This window comes from Spermophilus citellus (assembly GCF_964194105.1).
Source record: "Spermophilus citellus genome assembly, chromosome: 5".
NCBI lineage: Eukaryota > Metazoa > Chordata > Mammalia > Rodentia > Sciuridae > Spermophilus > Spermophilus citellus.
Genome location: NC_138186.1, coordinates 145538775 through 145544774, shown reverse-complemented (window position 1 = coordinate 145544774; position 6000 = coordinate 145538775). Strand labels below are relative to the sequence as shown.

General features: G+C 40.1%; 1 protein-coding gene across 7 annotated transcripts in view; it reads left to right on the top strand.

The window, feature by feature from the left end:
• Nucleotides 1-228: 228 nt before the first annotated feature.
• Nucleotides 229-6000, top strand: part of BCLAF1 (BCL2 associated transcription factor 1) — a 28749-nt gene continuing 22977 nt past the window's right edge. The window contains exons 1-2 of one of the 7 annotated variants that reach the window (XM_081295793.1): nucleotides 229-419; nucleotides 5630-5725. The gene's annotated coding sequence lies outside the window, so the exon portion shown is untranslated. The remainder of the gene's footprint in view (nucleotides 420-5629; nucleotides 5726-6000) is intronic. The other 6 variants (XR_014022192.1, XM_081295792.1, XM_081295791.1 and 3 more) reach the window with 6 other exon arrangements.

Genomic DNA, 6000 nt, shown 5'->3' with positions numbered 1-6000 from the left:
GAGACAAGGCCGGTCGACCACCAGTCCCTTCGTGGAGTCCGCCGACTTTTAGGCCTAGGAAAAAATCCGCTCCCCACTCAAGCCCTCCCTTTAGTGTACCGCCACCCAGGCGGAGGAGGCCCCCGCGGGCCAGAGGGCGGAGTCACCACATCTTCGCGCGAGACCATACACGCGACTTCCCAGAAAGCCTCAGGCAACATCTTAATAGCGGCCAGAGAGTCAGTCTAGGGCGGAAGGGTGGGCGGGGTCTGCCTAGGTATTTAGCGGCACCCGAGGCCACGCCCCAAATCGGAAGTGACGGAGACGAGCTAGCGCGTCGAAGCTACCTCTATGGTTTTCCTCTCGTTCTCGAGTCGGGAAATGGCCGCTGTGTAGTTAGAACGGAGATAAATCCCGGGAACCGTGCTTCAGCGTATTAGGTAAGCCTTGAGATGCATCCAGACTACTCAAAGGCCCGTGAGTACCGAAGACGGGTTAATACTGTTGACTCTTTTGTGGGTGGTGACGGGTCGGCGACGGCGAGAGAACGCCGGAGCCGTTGCGCCGTTATTTGTGCGTTTCCCTCCGAGCTTTTCTCAGGTTTTCGGGGGACCACGAGCTTTCGAAAAGGTGTGGGGGTGGGGTAGGCTGAGTGAACGGGCGCGCGAGAGCGCGCGGCTGCGAACCTGGATCGAGATCCAGAGACCGCGCGGCCTTTCCTGCGCGTGCGCACACCTCTTTCAACCCTTCCCCCCACTTCTTCTGGTCGGACCCCAGCGCGCGCCCGACCACATACTCTGCGCACGCGCGCTATGCGCGCTTCCTTTCTCGCCTCCACGCCTACGGCGCGTGCTGCCGCGTGAGGTGCTGCTGGTGTTCGCCTCATTGGCTGGGAGCGCTACCTTTCTTTCCGGCCTTTCGGCTTTTACAAAATAAACATGACCTGCAGCAAAGTGCCCTGGGTAAGTCGACCCTTTTCGGCGTTGTCTTTAAACTCTTCCCCGCTCTAGGATATCCGTCGATTTAGGCCTCCTTTTTGTTATTTTACTTGGATTTAGGCTTCTGTTCTGCTTTTTCTAACCGACTTCGGCCTCTGTCTCTGGTCCTGGGTGTTGCTGGGAAGTTTATTCTGTGTTAATCTTCTCCGTCCCTCTGGCAACTCATCCTTGTTTTGAAACGAACGCGCCGGCTTGACTCAGTAACTCTCTCCTAGCATGGGAATCGAGTCTTAGCCGATGGGGCTGGGCGACTTACCTTAGCCGAAGGGTCATTTCTGCAGAAGTGCAAGCGAAACCGAGCTGGCGATATAAAGAGGTGGGAGTGATGAGTTCAGTTTATGGATTTAGCCCTCATTTTGAACCCATAAGTTGACTCGATGTACTTTTAAGATCACGGTCAAGCAGCAGTACCGGCAACAACTTTACTGTCCTTTTGTGTGGTGTGTGTGTGGGGGGGTAGAATTGAAGAAGTTAATACGAAGATTGAAAGTGTTATGTGGCTAAAACGGGAAAAATGGTTGGCCACGTCAGACTTGTATCCTATTGCCACGGAGTCTTTAAAATTTTTTAAAATTAAAAACAAAAGCAAAACAAATATTTTATTGCAGTTTGACTCTAAATGGTACGGACAGGTTACTGTTTAGGCAATAAACAACACTTATGTAGGTGAAACTGATGAAAGTATTTTTACATTTTTGTCTGACCCTATCAAATACTGGTTAATTTGATGGGAATTCTTATGTGTTTGAAGTAGCTTATAAGAAACAATCTAAAGCCTAACTAATGCTAATTTGTAGCATCTTTTAAGGATTTTACCCTTTCACCATTATATTGTGAACACTGGAGTCCCTCTGAAATCAGATAATAAATGGTGTCTGAAGAGACTTTAGTTCGAGCTGATTCTTGACTTCCAAGAACAGTAGTATTTTAGGACTTGATGACAGACTTGTAAGAAATACTTGTCACTGGTAAGCTCAGATGTACTGAATTAATTAGCTTGCATTATGGGGATTGAACCCAGGGATGCTTTACCACTGAGCTACATCCTCAGTCCTCTCTGTTTTTTATTTTGAGACTAGGTCTCGCTAAGTTGCCCAGACTGGCCTCAAACTTGTTATTCTCCTGCCTTAGTCACCCTGATTGTTGGGATTACAGGCAAGTGCCATGCTTGGCTACTTGAATGTATTGAACAACTTATGTACAGGCTGCTCTAGATTAACTGTAATGTGAATACTTGTAGAAATGGAGAAAGTTTTTTTTTTTTTTTTTCAGTTCTGCATGGATCTTCGGATTGGGAGTTCCCAGAAAATACTTTGAAATTATTAGTTGAACATTAGCTGAATTCTGCTGTGCTAATTTTCAGTGATATTTAACAAATAAGTAGATACCGGGTAGTGTCAGTATTGATGTTGTAATTGTAGTGAGTTTCTTCATTAGTCACATCCAGCTTCTTAAGTAGTGATCAGTATTATTTCATAGTCCTAAGCATTTAATAATTTGACTGTCTCCAAAAAACAAACAGTCCACTGACATGAAGGTAATAGCAACACTAGCTTGAATTTATGTAATGTTTTGAAATTTTCAAACACTTCAGTTTTTCTTAATCCAGTATTTCTCCATTTTCTAGATTGAAGCCAGAAAGTTAGAAAACTAACAGCAACATAGGCTAGGAAGTGGCATAACCGGGTTTACAGTGCAGGTATTCTGATCCACGGTTCCCATGCTTTTTCTTTTAGCAAGGTGCAACAAGTTGGACTAAGAACTTATATTTTTTTATATACATACATACATACATGTTTGGTACTGGGGATTGATCTTGGTTGCTTTACCACTGAGCTACATCACCAGCACTTTTAGTTTTTATTATTGAGACAGTCTTGTTAAGTTGCTAGAACCACACTTGGTTCTGAGGCCATCCTTGAAGAGAAAAATAAGATGAAGTTAGACAACATGGTGCCTGTAATCCCCAGTGACTCAGGAGGCTGAGGCAGGAGGATCACAAGTTTAAGGCCAACCTCAGCAACTTAGCTTACATAGCAGCCATCTTAAAATGTAATTCTGATGATGGGACTCATGATCAACCCCTCTAGGAATTTCCCCACTGGAGTTACCAGTAAAATCCGGGCCAATAGATGTTATATGATCTGATCCAGTGCTACTTCTGCCTTATCTTGTACCCTTGGCTCCTTGATCAGAGTAACTCAAATGTTTTTACTGTCTAGAATGTCTTCTGCCTAGAATGTTCTTTGCTCCATTGATCTTTGCAGTATTACATAAATGTTACCTCCTTAAAGATGGGCTACAGGATTCAACTAAATTGTTTTCCTCCTAGCATGTTGCCTTGTGGACCCCTCCCCCTCAATTTGCTTGTCATTATTTGTTGTTTTCTTATTTGTCTTCCCCTCACTGGGCGCTCAAAGAAAGTAGAATATGTAAGTTCTCTTAAAATTCTGTATATAATAGGCACTTAGTATGGTGTATTCTGAAAGCTTAGAATTCTTTTCATTGGAAAGATGGCATTAATACTTAGTTCAGAAAATTATTAGGATTAAATGAGATGATTTTATTTATTACTTGACACAGTTTTTGGCATGTGGCTGATATTTAGTTTACTATGATTTGTTGCTGATATCTGTTTATCTGTATTTGGTTTTTGTAGTGAGGGGACCTCTTACATAATCATGTCTCATAATACTGTACACAGACTGTCTAAAAAATTTTTAGTTGAGGACTGGGGCAGTAGTTCAGTGGCAGAGTGCTTTCCTATGCCCCAAACCACAAAACAACAACAACAACAACAACAAACCAACCGTAGTTGAGTGGATAGGTCTTTAATGCTGACTGTTGTGTATCACATTTTATATATCGTGTGTATCACATTTTATATATCGTTTGAGTTCTTGGTGTGGATACTTGAATATATTTATGCATTGTTAACAAGAGCTGGTCCAACAGCTTGTAGTCCCTCCTCTCTCTGTTTTCTATTTCTAGAGTATTTTTTCTTGGAACATCAAAAACATTACAACTCGGAGTAAAAAGATACTTGGCAGTTAATTATTCTGGATATATATTAAAGTTGGCCTTTTGAAATTGTTTAGGGGGAATTGTTAGCTCGCTGGATCCTTGTACCATTTCCAGCAGTGAAATCAGTGATACTGACTTCAAGGTCAGAAGAAAAGTTTTTTGAATGGTATCTTAATTTAGAAGGTTAGCTCTTTTCTTTCCCCACTTGGGGGTTTTGATTTTTAAACACTAAACTTATATGAACTTTATAAACCCTTTTAACTCGCTACTCAAGCCTATTTGACTGCTACTTTTTAATTTTAGTATGGTAGTACCTTAGTTACTGTGTTCCTACTCTATCCTAGCCTGAACCACGGATCTCATATCTCCCCAGTTGTAGGGCCATGGCTGTTTAAGGTATACCATTCTTGAGTTACTAGTTTAATCTCATTTTTCTTTGTATTTCAAATATTGTTGTATTTAAAATTTTGTATTGTTACTTAATAAGATTCATGGATTTTCATTTAAATGTATATTTTTTCTCCCTTAAGCTTATTTATTAATTCCAGTGCTCCGCACCCCTTTTTTTTTTCTTTTATTCAGTGCTGATGCTCTACTGCTAAGCTACATCCCCAGTCCTGTTTTTTTGGCACTGAGGATTGAACAAACCTGGAGTGCTTTCTGTAACTCTAGACCTTTTAATTTTTTTATTTTGAAACTGGGTTTTGCTAAGTTGCCCAAGCTAGCCTTACACTTTAGATTATGGGCATTTGCCACCATGCCTTGCTCTTGTTCTATTCTGAATTTTTGTTCCCATAGTATTTTTTTAAAATAATTCTTTTTAGTTGTAGTTGAACACAATACCTTTCTTTTATCTATTTATTTTTATGTGGTGCTGAGGATTGAACCCAGGGCCTCAAACGCACAATGTGAGCACTCTACTGCTGAGCCACAACCCCAGCCCCACCCCATAGTATTTTTGAATCATCCTTTGTACGTAATTGATAATCACTGAATGTTATTCACAAAGACAACCTTTCCCATTTTGATAGCTGCTTAACATTTTGAGCCAAATTTAAATTGATTTACATGGTAATGGTTAGTTTAGGTTGAGTATTGATTTCTAATAAATACTTGTTTCATTGCTGATTGTTACTTGTACACATGTGAAAGTACTTTTGATACACAGTTTAGAGATCACTGTGATGGAAATCAGTTTTAGATGAAAATGAAAGGAAGTGCCAAGACAATACATAGCAGAGCATTAAACTCATAGATGTTGTCAGCATTGTGAATATTAAATACAGATTACGTAATGTTTTCATATTCTAAGATAACAATGTTAATTACTTTGGAATTTTATTATAGGGAGATAGCATGTCTCCTTCTTCTAAGTCAAATTACTAAAATTAGAATGCAAGTATTAAAAAGTTAAGTTGCTGTCAGTTCAATGATAAACTGCTGCATTGTGATTTTCAAAAAGAAATTGAGTCATACGTTTTTATGGTTTAAAATTTAATGTTTCCTAAATCAGTCTCCCCTTCTTTGAAATCACAAGTGCCTTTATTAGCATATTGCAGTACTCCTATGTATTATAAATAGTGAATATTTAATTTACCATAACTCAGGCATTTTTTTTTATTTGCTAGGAGTTTGAATTTAGAGTTTAATTTCTTAGAAAACGTCTCTTCAGGAAGAACTTTACAGAATCTCAAAACTTCTTATCTTCGTGCATAAAACCCCAGGTAAGTAGCATTCATTTTTCTGTTTCCAGTTTACACTTGTTTCACTAAATGTGACAGCTGAGCTGATGATTCAGATGGAATGATTAAAAGCCATGTAGCCTGAAGCTTTTTTTTTTTTTTTTTTTCCCCCTTTTTGGTGGCTTGTATGAAGTCAGATTTTAAGTTAGTCTTAGAAAAAAGATTCTTCTTTTTAGATCCTGGTGATTGAACCCAGGGGCACTCTACCACTGAGGTATATCCCCATCCCCCCCCCCCCCTTTTTTTTTTTTTTGAGA